This window comes from Dipodomys merriami, unplaced genomic scaffold (genome assembly GCF_024711535.1).
Source record: "Dipodomys merriami isolate MVZ:Mamm:240054 unplaced genomic scaffold, mDipMer1.0.p SCAF_54, whole genome shotgun sequence".
Taxonomy (NCBI): Eukaryota; Metazoa; Chordata; class Mammalia; order Rodentia; family Heteromyidae; genus Dipodomys; species Dipodomys merriami.
The window spans coordinates 8,676,521-8,686,085 of record NW_027206113.1 but is presented as its reverse complement, the minus strand read 5'-3'; the positions used below and the strand labels follow the sequence as shown (position 1 = coordinate 8,686,085).

Below are 9,565 nucleotides of genomic sequence, written 5' to 3'. Positions count from 1 at the left end.
TAGGGAAACCATGGGACCAATGTTAATTTGGACGTGGCTTACTTCACTTAATATAAGTTTTTCCAAGACTTTCCAGTTACTAACAAATGGGGAAACGTTATTCTTTCTGATGGAGGCATAGAATTCCATTGTGTATATATACCACATTTTCTTGATCCATTCATCTGCTAAGGTATTGGGGTTGGTTCCATATATTAGCTATCTTAAAGAATGCAGCAATAAACATAGTTGTGCTGGTAGCTTTAGTATGGTCTTGTTTGTGATCATTTGGGTAAATGTCCCAAAGTGGGATTGCTGGGTCATAGGGGAGCTCTATGTGGAGTTTTTTGAGGAACCTCCATACTACTTTCCAAAGTGGTTGAACAAGTTTTGTACTCCCACCAAGAATGCAGTATGGTTCCCTGGTGGCCACATCCCCTCCAGCATCTGTTGTAAAAGTATGGAATGCTTCAGAAATTTGTCTGTCATCCTTGTACATGAGCCATGCTAATCTTCTCTGAAATGTTCCAATGTTTCTGATATGCATTTCATTTTGTACTCCTGAACTTGGCGAGTGATTTTAGGTGTGTCTACAACAGTAGAATCAGCATAAATCAAGCCAGCATTTCTTCATTGAAGATACAAGGAAAGGACACAGGTTGCCACATTGTAACAATGAAATATACAAGACACTCTATGGGGGGGATGGAGCGACATGTTGGGGAGGTATGAAGGGGCGGAATGGTAGGGGAAAGACAAAGGAGAGGGTAACAATGCTCAATAAGAAATGGACTAATTACCTTACTTACGTAACTGTAACCCCTCTGCACAGGAACTTTACAATAAAAATATAAATTGAAAAGATACAAGGAAAACTTCTGTACTTATAGGAAGTTGTATTTGTCACACAATATCAGCAAGGTATTGGTTTTAGGACCACAAGCATATTAAAATTTTGGATGCTCAAATTCTCTACATAAACACAGTATATTATTTCCATTAGAATCTGCCCACAACCTAGTGCAGGGTAATTGCTAAGAAAATTTTTACTACATTCTATGTTTGTAATGAAAAATAAAATTATATGCACTATTGACTGATACCATTTTTTTCAGATAATTTATTTATTGTGAAAATATCGTACTGAGGGGATTTTATTACATGGGCAAGGTAATGAATATATATACATATATGTATATTCATATATATACATATATACATACATATATACATATACATATATATATAATGTTTTATAATCAAAATATTTTACATCCTTTTAAAAAATTTTTTATCATGAAAATACCATACAGAGTTGTTACAATTACAGAGGAAATGTAATGAGTACATTTTTATCAAGCATTATTGCTTCATCCTTGGTTTCCCCTTCCCTTCATATCTTCCACCACCCCCCACCCCCTCCCCGACCTGCCCGAAGTTGTAAAGTTCGAATTTCAGCATAACGACTTGTACATCTCATTGCTGCAATGGGTCCACCGGTATCCCTATTTGCTTTTGCCCTTCCCATCCACAAACTATATCAATATCAAATACAATGAAAGCTGGGGTTATACAGTGGGGGAGGGACATAGAACACAAAAAAGCAATCATCTTATGAATATGTTTGAAACAAGTGCAAGAAGGAAAAAAATAGGAATATCTATATTGGGGTTCATTTCACGTAAAATCAACTTATCTGACCTTTTCTGCTTGTTTCAGACATACACTAGTTATTGCAAATAAGGGAAACCATGGGACCTATGTTTCTTTGGGCCTGGCTTTCTTCACTTAATATACTTTTTTCCAAGTATTTCCAGTTCTTAACAAATGGGTCAATGTCATCCTTTCTGATGGAGGCATAGAATTAATTCCATTGTGTATATATACCACATTTTCTTAATCCAGTCATCTGCGGAGGGGCATCTGGATTGGTTCCACATCATAGCTCTCTTAAAGAATGCTGCAATAAACAGTTATGTTGGTAGCTTTAGTATGGTCTTGTTTGTTACCATTTGGGTAAATGCCAAAAATTGGGATTGCTGGGTCATGGGGGAGCTCAATGTGAAGTCATTAGAGGAACCTCCATACTTCAATAGATACAATCTATTCAACATCAAACAACTATGTACTAATGGGTTAAGAACAGAAAAGAAGAATTTTGCACACGAGAAGTTATTAGATTTAGAGAGAAATGTGGGGAAAAGTAGGATTAGAGGGATGTGGTAGGTAAAAAGAGAGTGTATTTGACCAAGTCCTAATTTCAGAGAGAGAAATAGCTTGGGAAGAATTATTTGAGAGACTTAAAAAAACAAGAGAAAATGGAAAAACAAAAATTTAAATATAAAAAGTGAAACACAAAAATTATGAAAGGGTAAAGAAGTGATATTGAGAGAAGAAAAGCTAAAAAATAAAAGTTCTTAAAATTATATAGGTAGAAGGAGATAATACTACTTTTAAAGAATTTAAGCCTAAGAGGTTTTGAATTGAGTAATAAATTTCTGCGTTAAATATGTACACAGGGGAGATAAAGTCTAATAATCGATGACAGGTATGTATCTGAGGATGAGCAAAACAGCAATTCAGTCACCCAAAAAGAAGAAAGGGAAGAAAAAAATGAAAAAGAAAAAAAGAAGAGAAAAAGAAAAAAGAAAAAAATGACCAAAAACTCAGTAGAGATTAAAACACACACAGACACACACAGACACACAGACACACACACACACACACACACACACACACACACACACACACACACACCTAAAATAAAAATTATGCGAGGACAAAAAAGATTAATAGAAAACAATTTTTAAAATATAATTTTAAAATTTTTTAAAATTAAAAATTAAAAAAGGTATAAAAAAGAGTTCTTTGATTGGGGAGGGGGGGGGCTGCGTGCATGGGAAGATCTTTTATCTCCCTTGTGTCCTAAGGAATCTCTTTGTGGAGTCTCAGGTCTGCTTGTGGTTACTGTCTGGTCTGTCTTGATTGGTTACTTAAGTCAGTTTGTTTGAGCAGGCAGAAAAATGCTCTGCTTTACCCAGGATTTTGTGATCCTCCTCCTTGCTAGTTCAGTGGGAGAGAGATCTGCTTTGATTATCACAAAAGAAGGAGATGGCAAAGAAGGAGATGGCTGTTTCTTCTAGTTTGGAGATGGTGTGATGAGGCTAGGTTCTGGGTAGAGTTGAGGCCTTTCACCAAACAGTAGCTTTTCCCTGAGGGGATAGCTTCTGATATACTCACAAAGCCCAGCCTACAGCCATTCTCAGGGTTTATGTATACTGAATTTCAATTATTTTTCTAGGCTGCTGTAGGGAGGGGCAGCCTCTGGCTCTGTTTACCCAGAAGAAAGCCACACCTGTAGGGACCGAGGATCCTCTGCTTGGGCTTGGTGACTTTCCCTTGGGTGGAGCTACGCCTGGAATGTCAGGTCAGGTTCCTGTGACCTGCTAAATGACTCCAGCTTTCTTCCAAGGCCTGAGTTGTTGCTAGCTCCTCAGCCAGGCCTCTGTCAGTATCAAAAATGGAGATCTCTGCTGCTGGGGGTGGGGAGAGGTGGACTTCCCTCCTCTGCTTCCTGAGAAGGAGTGAGGATGTCAGGGTTCTACTCACGCTGGAGTGTTGGTTCCGTGGTCATCTTTAGTCTGTGATGTGCAGGATGAAGATATTTGCTCCTTGTCACTTCTTGCTGGTGTTGAGTAGAATCCACTAGCTCTCTGGGTCTGGTGCCTTTGTCCCGGACTCTCTGTGTTTAGGTAGTGTGGCTATGGCTGCCACCACCACCGCCTTGGCACAGCTGCAAGCAAGTGCTCAGGTCTGTCTCATTGACTCAATTTTTACTCTCTGGCCAAACTCTCTGTACAGTGATAGCACACTTGGTGTGATTCTCTAGGCTAAGACTGTTCACTGGAACACTAAACTGCTATCTATACGAAAAATTGACAACCTCCAGCTTCATTTCCACAGTCTTCATTCAACATTCATGAGTATATTTCTTATCAAGCATTGTTGCCTGCTCCTTTGTTTCCCCTTCGAATCCCTTCAAATCACCCTCCTTCCTAATCCACCTCCCAGCCAAAGTTGTAAAGTTGTTTTTTTGATGTAACATCTTGTACATCTTATTGTTGCAATGGGTCCAGCTGTATCCCTATTTAAACAGTTTGTTTTTGCCTTAGCCCTCCACAAATTATATCAACCTCAAATACAATGAAAGCAGGGGTTTTACCGTGGGGGAAGGACATACAAAGCAACAAAGAAATCATCTCATAAGTATGTTAGAAACAATTGCAAGAAAGAAAAACCATTTGATTCCTTATCTTGGAGTTTATTTCGCCTACCATCAACTTATCTGACCTTTTCTGCTTGTGTCAGGCATACTAGTTTATGCAAATAAAGGAAACCATGGTACCTATGTTTGTTTGGGCACAGCTTACTTCACTTAATATAATTTTTCCAAGTCTTTCCATTTCTTAATAAATGGGCAATGCCATTCTTTCTGATGAAGGCATAGAATTCCATTGTGTATATATACCACATTTTCTTGGTCCATTCATCTATGGTGGGACATCTGGGTTGGTTCCAAATCTTAGAGCTGTGGTAAACGGTACCATTAGTGTGCTCTTGTTTGTGATCATTTGGGTAAATGCCCAAAAGTGGGATTGGTGGGTCATAGGGGAGCACTATGTGGAGTCTTTTGAGGACCCTCCATACTACTATCCAAAGTGGCTGAACAAGTTTACACTCCCACCAACAATGCAGTAGGGTTCCCTTCTGTCCACATCCCCTCTAGCATCTGTTGTTATTAGAGTTCTTCATTATAGCCATTCTAATTGGAGTGAGGTGGTATCACAATGTTGTTTGGCATTTCTCTTATGGTTAGGGAAGTTGAGCATTTCTTAATGTGTCTATTGGCCATCCTTCTTTCTTCTTCAGCAAAGTTCCTCTGTTAGTCTATAGCCCACTTATTTATTGGGCAGTTGTTTCTTTGACGATTAATTGTTAGGGCATTTAATTTTCTTAGTTCCAGGTATATTGTAGATATGAGACCCTTGTCCGTTGTATGTTTAGTGAAGATCTTCTCCCAATCTGTGGGCTTTCTGGTGATCTTGCTAGCTATGTCCTTTGCCATGCAGAAGCTCTGCAATTCTATGCAATCCCATTTGTCCAACCTTTCTTTAATTTGTTGTGTTTCTGTGTCTCTTTTAAGAAAATTTTGGCCTGTGCCAAGGAGACCTAGGGTTTCACTTATTTCATCCTTTGAATTTTTTAGAGTGTCAGCTTTGACTCCGAGGTCTTTGATTGTGGAGCACATGGGCAGTAAAGATGGCGCTGAGGGGGAGTTGTGTGGGAAGAGCCCAATTTGCTTTGCATTCCATGACTAACCATCCCGTGGAAGCTTAGGTGCATGATAAGGTTCCTCTTCCTCCCCTCCCATGCACACCTGGTCTTTTTTGCTTTAAAAAAGAGCTTGCTCTGAGTTAATAAATGAATTTCCTGCTTCACTTGACTCACTGCTGTGTCTGTTTGTCTCCCTGGCTAAGTGAGGCCGCGGAACAGGGGAGCAGCCGCACTTACCTTTCCTTGGACCCCATCCGTCTTTTGTGGGATGGACGAAGACCCAACATCTCTCACCCAACGTGGGGCTTGAAAGGAAAAGATACCGGCAGAGGCTAAGCAGTCTCACAGGGTAAGTGAAACCCTTAGTATGGGTAATGCTATTTCACAGAAGTAAGAGGAAGAGGCAGCATTAGGCCTAGCAGGAATAAAGGAGGACTTGAGAAGTGAGAAGGAAAAGGAATGGGTAAAATTCATCCAAGAATGCACTGAAACATGCACAGTGGAAATCAAAATGAGGGTGAAAGTTACCCCCTCTGACTCAGGTTCCCCGGATGGTCCTAGGTCCCCACCCTATTTCCCCGATTGAGGGAGAGGTACAGCATCCTACGCAACCTGTGAGAAGGAACTGCAAGACCCGGACCCCTACCAACCTTCCATGGAGGGGTTGAGGGGTGGGGAAGTAACCTAATTGGAGGCCTACCCTGGAAAGGAAGGGCCACCCAGGACCCCGGACCCTGGGCCACAGGATTTGCTTCCCCAAGTGTATCTGGTAAATCTGGCCCTTGGAATGGTATCCATGGGAAGCTAAAGATCTAAAAGAGCTCCACAAGGCAGTGGTGGAGGATGGTCCAAACTCTTCTTGGGCCCAGACTTTATTACAGGACATTGCTTATCACCCATGTGTCCCCAAGGACTGGCTGGATGTGGCCAAAGCCTTCCTCACTTGTTCTCAGTTTATTAAATGGTGAGCTTTCTTTAAGGAGGAATGCAGAGTGCAAGTGGAGAATAACTGGCAGGCTCAATCTGTGATACCTATTACTTATACCATGTTAAAAGGGATGGGGAGTGGTACTCCACTGGCATCCAACATGCCGCAATACCTGGCACATACCGTGACCAGGTGATGCAGGCAGGACTTGCCACATGGTTCAAACTGGATGATGGGCCCACTGAGTCCCTCATAGCACGAGTTACACAAAAACCTGGTGAGCCTCTAGTTGAGTTTGTAGATGGAGTTGAACAGAGTATTAACCACAAGCTGCCAGCAGGGAACCTCCAAGATCAGTTTGTAAAGCTGCTGGTCTGGGAAGAGATGAATGCAGACCACCACATGGCCTGCATGGGATTGAGAGAGTGTTTTCTGAGAAGATGGCTGGTGGCCTCACAGGATGTGGGAATGCAACAGCACCAGTCCCAATCATAAGCTTTAGCTTTACATGCTCAGACATCTGCAATGACTGTGGCTATTACTCAGGCACTGGCAGCCCAGGGCCAAGGAACCCCAAGACCATCGGGGAGAGGGACTTGTTTTAAATGTGGGCAGGAGAGGCACTTTAAGAGGGACTATTCACAACAATCCTCTGCCAACTGGCCCGAGGGGTCCTAACCTCCCCCTACACCCTGACCCAGGGGCACTAAGGGATACCATTGGAAAAAGAATTGTGGATCCAAGTTTGATTTAGATAGGAAGCCCTACCTGGGTGGAGTGGTGGCCATTGATAAAACCTAAACTTGTAGCCCTCCACCTTCTGGTGGAGATAAACCTTGGGTACATATGCCCTTCTATGAGTCCTTGGAACACACCCATATTTGTTATTCAAAAGGCCTCTGGGGCTAGGTGTATGCTCCAAGATCTATGAAAGGTAAATGAACGGATGGAGCTAGTAGGCATCCCTAAGAGGTATGCCCTGGACTCCTGCTATACCTTCAGAATATACCTCGGTGTGATTGATATTAAAGATTGTTTTTTTCAATCCTCCTGCATCCGGATGACTGCAAAAAGTTTGCTTTCTCCATCCCTTCTCTTAAGTTTTCCCTGCCTGATTGGAGGTTTGAATGGACGGTGCTGCCAGAGGGAATGGCAAATAACCTGGCCTTTTGCCAACAATACTTCGCCACACTTCTAGGGCCTGTGTTGGGTTCAGATACCTCCCTTGTGTTTGCCTACCCGGATGATATAATCGTGGGGCACCAAGACCTAGGACACCTGGAGGGCCTTCTGGCCCAGATTCGCACCATATTAAGAAAGGAGGGCTTCACCATAGCACTCAATATGATTCAAAAGTTACCTCCTTTTAAGGTGCTCTGGTTCCACCTTACCTTGACTCAGGACAGTCTCCTTAAGCCTTTGCTGGATATTCCAACCTCTCTGACCTTAACCCAACTTCAGAGCCTTTTAGGGGAAATCAATTGGCTGTTGCCATGGGTGCCTGTCCCTAAAGATAGTGTGTGCCTTATTTGCCCTACTAAAAGGCAGGATGCACCAAGAAGTTATTACAATTACAGACAGCCATTGGGCAATATTTTTGCAGTTCCAAAAAGGCCTCGATGAAGTTTTCCTGAAGAGGAATTCTATTTTTGAGCCCATTTCCCTTTGGTGGTTTGGAGGTGTTACATTGATTTCTGCAGTTTTAATTCAAAGGGGGGAGCCATTAGAGTGGGTTCACACTCCCCTGGGGGCACACCTCAGGTATAATCTCAGGCAGATCAACTTGCAGATGCTATCGTCAAGGGAAGGACCCAAGCCCAAAGGCATTATGGCCTTGAGCTTCACTCCAATGTTTTTCTTTTGGGGATGGCAGACATCGAGCAGCTCACTTAAGCCAATGCCTCATCTTGCTCTCTCCTTAGATGGTTTCTAGGCCAAATTGACTCCCACCACAACTGGTTCCTTTGATTTTTTTAAAATAAGAGTTGTAATAGTTATGAAGGAGTATCATAGTAATTTTGAATTGCATTTCTCTAATGACTTCTGTTCCCAAAGCTTAAGCCAGCATAGAAGTAGCATTAAACACAACTTTGTAAACCCACTGGCGATTTTCATGAATTTTGGAATACATGTCTATTCAGAATTTGTGCCCAGTTTTAAGCAAGTTTCTTGTTAATCTCATCTTTAATCTCTCTATACAAAATCAATAATTAATTCAATGTAGTAGAAAGGAAAAAATTAAGTATCTCCTAAAAATTTTCATTTTTCAATTACGTGACATTGCTTAAATCATTTTCTGTTTACACTTGAGATTATATAAATTAATTTATTTGGACCTTTTACAAGGTTATACGTATTTTATTTATTTTACATTGATTGATCTTTCCAAAGCCTGTGTGTTTAATTTTCCTTGGTGTATTTCAGTATCATGTAGCTCATATTTCAGAGTGAAGAATAAATGGAAGGAAGCAAACAAAAAAATACAGTTCCTCTCATCTGATGAAGCCTCTACAAGAATGAGGAAAGAGTTCATCCTTCTAAGGAGCTACGATAGGATATCAAAAAGTTAATTCATTCTAATAGGTCTTCATTATCTTTACAATGTAGCGTAAATGATTTAAAACGCAATATACTGCTCAGATACTTATATGTTTTATCAGGTTTGTATATTTTCATATGGATTTCACCTCAGTTGTAATTCCTTCATTATTCTGTCCCTGATATTTTTACACTATCAAGACATAAGATTACCAGTTTGATTTAGAGCATGAGAAATTATCCATCTGGCTTCCTTGGAAGCAGTGCATAGTCAATTGATAACATTATTTGTGGTTGCTCATTACATGTAATGGTTTCTGTAATACGTATCACATTCTACGTAGTATTTAAAAATCTGCTTTGTTAACAATATTATATGGATAAAATTGGGGGAATAAACTCTTCCATTTCAGAACACTTTTATATGTTTTTAGTTGTAAAAGTACTGTACAGAGGGGTCACAGTTACACACACACACACACACACACACACACACACACACACACACACACACATTTTCTTGATCCATTCATGTACTGAGGGGCATCGGGTTGGTTCCATATCTTACCTATGGTAAATAATGCTGCAATAAACATAGTTGTGCTTGTAGTTTTAGTATGGTCTTGTTTCTGATCATTTGGGTGAATGCCCAAAAGAAGGATTGCTGCGTCATAGAGGATCTCTATGTGGAATCTTTTGAAGAACCTCCATTCTGCTTTTCAAAGGAGTTGACAAGTTTACACTCTCACCAAGAATTCAGTAGTGTTTACTTCTGGCCACATTCCC

At 40.9% G+C, this 9,565-nt stretch overlaps 1 non-coding gene across 1 annotated transcript; it reads right to left on the bottom strand.

The window, feature by feature from the left end:
• Nucleotides 1–433: 433 nt before the first annotated feature.
• LOC138811617 (U6 spliceosomal RNA) lies at nt 434–538 on the bottom strand. The gene has a single exon (XR_011367453.1). It is a non-coding gene; the product is annotated as a U6 spliceosomal RNA (small nuclear RNA).
• Between the last annotated feature and the right edge of the window lie 9,027 nt (nt 539–9,565).